Genomic DNA, 7308 nt, shown 5'->3' on the forward strand with positions numbered 1-7308 from the left:
CCACTGATCTTGGGGGGACCCCGGGCCAGATACCCTGGACTTCCCCCTCTGAGTCCCAAACAGGAGACTACCCAGCTTCCAGTGACCCGACCTCCAACATGCCGTTGTCCCTCCTCCTGGTCTTTGTCTCGCTTCCCCAGGCAAAGTGTCACCTGGTCGCATCCCCCTCCTGGGTGTCAGGTTACGAAGGGCACCATCCATCACTTGTGTGCAGGCAGCTGGAGCCGCCTCACCTGTCCCCGAGGGTCTCAGCAAAAGTCACACACCCTTATTCTCACCACCTAGGCATTGGTGCAATACACAGGAAAACTGAGGCACACAGTATTCATGCAAAACAGTAAGACTCATATAGGCTTGCGTACAACATAATGAGGAAAAACTCACTTCATCACACCCTCTGAAGCATCTGGCCACAGCCACTGCCAGAAGACGGGATGCTGGGCTAGATGGATCATTTATCTGACCCAGTGTGGCCGTTCTTATGGATCAATCACTACGCTCTCGAATGAACTCACACAGAAAAATGATAAAAGACAAAAAAATCCTATCACCCGCGGGCAAACACTTTTCACAAAACGACTGCTTCTTGGAGCAGCTAGTCCAGGAACTCACAAGAGGAGGAGCAATTCTTGATTTAGTCATAAGTGGAGCACAGGATCTGGTCCAAGAGGTGAATATAGCTGGACCGCTTGGTAGTAGTGACCATAACATAATAAAATTTAACATTCCAGTGGGGGAGGAAAACACCACAGCAGCCCACCACTGTAGTATTTAATTTCAGAAAGGGGAACTACACAAAAATGAAGAAGTTAGTGAAACAGAAATGAAAAGGTTCAGCGCCAAAAGTGAAATCCCTGCAAGCTGCATGGACACTTTTAAACATACCATAATAGAGGCTCAACTTAAATGTATCCCCAAATTAAAAACCATAGTAAGAGAACCAAAGAAGTGCCACTGTGGCTAAACAACAAAGTAAAAGAAGCAGTGAGAGGCAAAAAGGCATCCTTTAAAAAGTGTAAGTTAAATCCTAGTGAGGAAAATAGAAAGGAGCATAAACTCTGGCAAATGAAGTGTAAAAATATAATTAGGAAGGCCAAAAAAGAATGTGAAGAACAGCTAATCAAAGACTCAAAAAATAACAGCAAAAATATTTTTAAGTACATCAGAAGCAGGAAGCCTGCTAAACAACCAGTGGGGCCACTGGACTATCAAGATGCTAAAGGAGCAATCAAGGAAGATAAGGCCATTGTGGAGAAACAGAATGAATTCTTTCCATTGGTCTTCACAGCTGAGGATGTGAGGGAGATTCCCAAATCTGAGCCATTCTTTTTAGGTGGCAGATCTGAGGAACTGTCCCAGATTGAGGTGTCCTTAGAGGAAGTTTTGGAACAAATTGATAAACTAAACAGTAATAAGCCGCCAGGACCAGATGGTATCACCCAAGAGTTCTGAAGGAACTCAAATGTGAAATAGCAGAACTACTAACTGTAGTTTGTAACCTATTATTTAAATCAGCTTCTGTACCAGATGACTGGATGATTGCAAATATGATGCCAATTTTTAAAAAAGGGTCCAGAGGAGATCCCAAAAATTATAGGCTGCTAAACCTAACTTCAATACCAGGCAAACTGGTTGCAATTATAGTAAAGAACAGAATTATCAGACACATAGATAAACACTATTTGTAGGGGGAAGAGACAATATGGTTTTTGTAAAGAGAAATCATGCCTCACCACTTGCCAGGGGATTTTGTGAAGGTCAAGACTATAACAGGGTTAAAAAAAACTAGATAAATTCATGGAGGATAAGTCCATTAATGGCTATTAGCCAGGATGGACAGGGATGGTGTCCCTAGCCTCTGTTTGCCAGAAGCTGGGAATGGGTGACAGGGGCTGGATCACTTGATGATTCCCTGTTCTGTTCATTCCCTCTGGGGCACCTGGCATTGGCCACTGTCAGAAGACAGGATACTGGGCTAGATGGACCTTTGATCTGACCTAGTATGGCCGTTCTTATGATCACTCCTTATCTGACCTCTCACTCCTTGTCCTCAAAAGATACGTGCACAACACTGTCTAAAGATGAGCCTAAGCTTAAATTCATAACTTTGCTAGACACTGAAAATCACAGACCCAATGAAGACACCAGGTCTCATAGAATCATAGAAATGTAGGGGAGTATGGGACCGCAGTAGGTCATCTAGTCCAGTCCCCTGCACTTAAGACAGGACTATGGAATAACTAGAGCATTTATGGCTCATTACCACAATCTTTAACACACTAATTTGTTCTGTTACTGCAGAGGCGTCAACTGCCCACTTCACTTTGAATGGCTTCATGCAACATAGAAATGTAGGACTGGGAGGGACCTTGAGAGGTCATTTAGTCTAGTCCCCTGTACTGAGACAGGACTCAGTATTACCTAGACCAGCGGTTCTCAAACTGTGGTCCGCAGACCATCATTCAGGTGGTCAATGGATAGTTCCCTCTAAGGTGCGTGCCTGGGCGACCACACACAAGAGAATAAAGGGCCACCCACCTAATTAGTGGAGCCATGCAGGTGTGGCTCCACTAATTAGGTGCCTGGACCCTGGAGAAGACGCACATGTAAGGTGAGGTGGTGGACTTGGGGGAATAGGGTGTTCGTGGGAGGGAGCAGTGGGGTGAGAAGAGGGGGCGGGGGGAAATTTGGGATGTGCAGGGCTGCGGTGGCCAGAGAAAGACGAGACTTTCCCTAGCTCCAGGGCTGCGGCTGCCGGGGAGAGACAGCCCTCCTTCCCAGCCTCAGCACTGTGGCTGCTGTGGCAGGGGAGAAACCTCCCTCCTTCCCAGCCCCAGCTCGGGAGCTGCCATGGTGGGAGAAAGAGGGCACATCCATTGCATTAGAAAGGTAAGACTAATGATATTAAAATATGAGTTGTGTGCTTTTATTTTAGAACAAAAAAACATTAATTATTATTATTAAGGGTTTTTTTATATAGTGCTTTTATCCAAAGCGTTTTACAATATTTAGCTATTGGTACAAACAACATTTGTTGAGACCCTCAGCAATTTTCAAGTGATCCATGAAAAAAAAAAGTTTGAGAACCACTGCCCTAGACCATCCCTGACACGTGTTTGTCTGACCTAGTCTTAAACACCTCCAGTGATGGAGATTCCACAACCTCCTTGGGCAATTTATTCCAGTGCTTAATCACCCTGACAGTTAAAGATTTTCCTAATGTCCAACCTAAACCACCCCTGCTGCAGTTTAAACCCATTGCTTCTTGTCCTGTCCTCAGTGGCTAAGGAGAACAATTTATCACTCTTCTCTTTATAACAACCTGTTTTGTACTTGAAAACTGTTATCATGTCCCTTCTCAGTCTTCTCTTTTCCAGACTAAACAAACCCATTTTTTTTTTCAATCTTTCCTCATAGGTCATGTTTTCTAGACCTTTAATCATTTTTGTTGCTCTTCTCTGGACTTTCTCCAATTTGTCCCCCATCTTTCCCAAAGTGTGGCACCCAGAACTGGACACAATACTCCAGTTGGGGTCTAATCAGCACGGAGTAGAGCGGAAAAATTACATCTTGTGTCTTGCTTACAACACTCCCGCTAATACATCCCAGAATGATGTTTGCTTTTTTTGCAACAATGTTACACTCTTGACTCATATTTAGTTTATGATCCACTAGAACCCCCAGATCCCTTTCTGCAGTACTCCTTCCTAGGCAGTCATTGCCTATTTTGTATGTGTGCAATTTATTGTACCTTGCTAAGTGGAGGACTTTGCATTTGTCCTGATTGAATTTCATCTTATTTACTTCAGATCATTTCTCCAGTTTGTCAAGATCATTTTGAACTCTAATCCTGTCCTTTAAAGCATTTCCAACTCCTCCCAGCTTGTTATCACCATCCCCAGACTTGATAAGCGTGCTCTCTATGCCATTATCCAAATCGTTTAGCGAGATATTGAATAGAACCAATCCCTGCAGGACCCCACTTGATATGCCCTTCCAGCTTGCCTGTGAACCACTAATAACTACTCTCTGGGAATGGTTTTCAAACCAGTTGTGCACCCATCTTATAGTAGCTCCATCTAGGGTATATTTCCTTATTTTGCTTATCAGAAGGTCATATGAGACAGTATCAAAAGCCTTACTAAAGTTGAGAAATACTGCATCTATCACTTCCTTCCTATCCACAAGGCTTGCTATCCTGTCAAAGGAGGATATTAGGTTGGTTTGACATGATTTGTTCTTGACAAATCCATATTGACCGTTACTTACCACTTTATCTTCTAGGTGCTTACAATTTGATTGATTATTTGTTCCATTATTTTTCCAGGTAGCAAGGTTAAGCTGACTGATCTGTAATTCCCTGGGTTGTCCTTATTCCCCTTTTTATAGATTGGCACTATATTTGCCCCTTTCAAGGCCTCTGGGCTCTCTCCCATCCTCTGTGAGTTCTCAGAGATAATCACTAATGGCTCAGAGATCTCTTCAGCCAGTTCCTTAAGTATTCCAGGATGTAGTTCATCGGGACCTGCCAACTTGAAGACATCTAACTTTTCTATTGCCAGGTCTACAGTACAGACCTGTACTGGGATAACTATGTTGCTCAGGGGTGTGAAAAATCCACACTTCTCCCATTGACATAGCTACCGCCTCTCTGGGAGGTAGATTAACGACGCTAAGGGCAGAAGCTCTCCCATCAGCATAGACGCATCTTCACTTAAGCGCTACAGCTGCACTGATGCAGTGTTTTAAGTGTAGACCTGCCCTAAGTAATTCTTAACTTGTTCTTTCCCTATTTTAGCCTCAGGTCCTACCCCATTTATGCTGATGTTCACTATGTTAGTTGTATGATCACTGCTAACCCATTTGGGGAAAACTGAAACTAAAAATTCTGGCTGTAACTTTTCCTTGTTTCCCATCTTCAGACTCCCCCCAGGGTTCTTTATTAAACCCACGTAGTCTTTCAGGCCTGGTCTACACTACGAGTTTAGGTCGAATTTAGCAGCGTTAAATCAAATTAAGCCTGGACACGTCCACACAACGAAGCCCTTTTTTTCGACTTAAAGGGCCCTTTAAACCGGTTTCTTTACTCCACCTCCGACGAGGGGATTAGCGCTGAAATCGGCCTTTGCGGGTCAGATTTGGGGTAGTGTGGACGGAATTCGACGTTATTGGCCTCCAGGAGCTATCCCACAGTGCTTCATTGTGACCGCTCTGGACAGCACTCTCAATTCAGATGCACTGACCAGGTAGACAGGAAAAGCCCCGCGAACTTTTGAATTTCATTTCCTGTTTGCCCAGCGTGGAGAGCATAGGTGACCACGCAGAGCTCATCAGCACAGGTAACCATGATGGAGTCCCAGGATCGCAAAAGAGCTCCAGCATGGACCGAACGGGAGGTACGGGATCTGCTCGCCATATGGGGAGACGAATCAGTGCTAGCTGAACTCCGTAGCAGTAAACGAAATGGCAAAATATTAGAAAAAGTCTCAAAGGCCATGAAGGACAGAGGCCATAACAGGGACGCACAGCAGTGCCGCATGAAAATTAAGGAGCTAAGGCAAGCCTACCACAAAGCCAGAGAGGCAAACGGAAGGTCTGGGGCAGAGCCGCAGACATGCCGCTTCTACGCGGAGCTGCATGCCATGCTAGGGGGTGCAGCCACCACTACCCCAACCGTGTGCTTTGTCTCCATCAATGGAGAATCACGCAACAGGGAAGCGGGTTCGGGGTACAAGGAAGATGATGATGAAGACAATGAAGATAGCTCACAGCAAGGAAGCGGAGAAACCGGTTTCCCCAACAGCCAGGATACGTTTATCACCCTGGACCTGGAACCAGTAACCCCCGAACTCACCCAAGGCGGGCTCCCAGACCCTGAGGGCACACAAGGGACCTCTGGTGAGTGTACCTTTGTAAATATTACACATGGTTTAAAAGCAAGCGTGTTTAATGATTAATGATTAATTTGCCCTGGCAATCGCGGCCAGTACAGCTACTGGAAAAGTCTGTTAACGTGTATGGGTGTAACCTTTCTGCCCATCTAAGTTGGCAGCAACAAGGGCCGGGTTCTGTATCTAGGGGTTCCGTTTCAATAACACAATGCAAAACCGGCTCGAGCCCCCACCCAGTGACCTGGGACAATTACATACCACCCCCCTGGGTACCTCTAAGAGGCAATACTTCCCCTCTCGCAAGCACGGAGTCTGAGTGTAGCAGAAAATGTTTAATAACATGAGGTAAACGACATCAGCATAAAATTGGAAAAACACCACAAACAGGATTCATAACACAAACCATGAGCAAAACCCACCCCAGCAAATTGGGCTGTGTCCTTTCCCTTTGGTTCTTGAATCCAGCAACCCAAAAATCACCCAGAGTCCCCAAAGTCCAACATCCCCAAAGTCTCTGGGGTCCAGCAACCACCCAAAGTCCCAAAAGTCCAACAACCCCCAAAGTCTCTGCCCCTGGTCAGTGCAGCCCCAGAGTAAAGGGGGGGGGCACACAGGGTGTTAAGGGGCACCTTACGTGATCCGAGGCTGGCCAGCCGTCTGTTTCTCCGTGGGGGTTCCGCCGCAGCCTTTACCACGAGCCAGTCCACTTTCCTGCCATCCCACGAACTGCTCCGCTCTACAAGCTGCTCCGCTCCACTCCGCTCTGCTCCGCTCCGCTCACCGACCTGTGAGCCGTTCCAGCCGTCCCCGCAAACAGCTCCGCTCGCCGTTCCTTGGGCCACTCCAACCGGCCCCGCAAGGCTCCACGCCACTCGCTGCTCCTCCAGTCGTCCCCACGAATTGCTCCGCCAGCTGCTGAGCAATATAGCTTCAGGCTCCCCCACTAATTAACATAGCCTCAGTGATCTCAGCTCTTAATAACATCAGCTCTTTTGTGATTTTAGCTCTTAGCAATTTCAGCTCATAGTATAGTAGGGGAGCCCCAGTGCTGGTGCACCATTGGCCCAAAGTGAATTCAGCTCAGCAGCCTGTAACTAGACTCCTAAGGGAATCAAAGTTAGCTCTGATATTCCACAATGGAGAGAGGAGGTGGTGCAATTGGTGTTTCGGACCCTCAGAGGGGGCCCATACCATCAGGTACAAATACCTGTCCCCATCCTCTCTCAATTCACTGGGTTTTGTAACCCATGCCCCTTGTCAAGCAAGTGCTACTTAGGTAATGGTGAAGGACTCACTCAGTCCTTCTGTCATACAACAGTTCCACTGGCCTTGATTCACAGAATCAGGGTAACAAAACTTTATTCTTCCTGCCCCAATAATAGAGAAACTGGGGATCCCACACCAGCCAAAGTAACCA

This window comes from Terrapene carolina, unplaced genomic scaffold (genome assembly GCF_002925995.2).
Source record: "Terrapene carolina triunguis isolate 2854851 unplaced genomic scaffold, T_m_triunguis-2.0 Scaffold431, whole genome shotgun sequence".
NCBI classification, from domain to species: domain Eukaryota; kingdom Metazoa; phylum Chordata; order Testudines; family Emydidae; genus Terrapene; species Terrapene triunguis.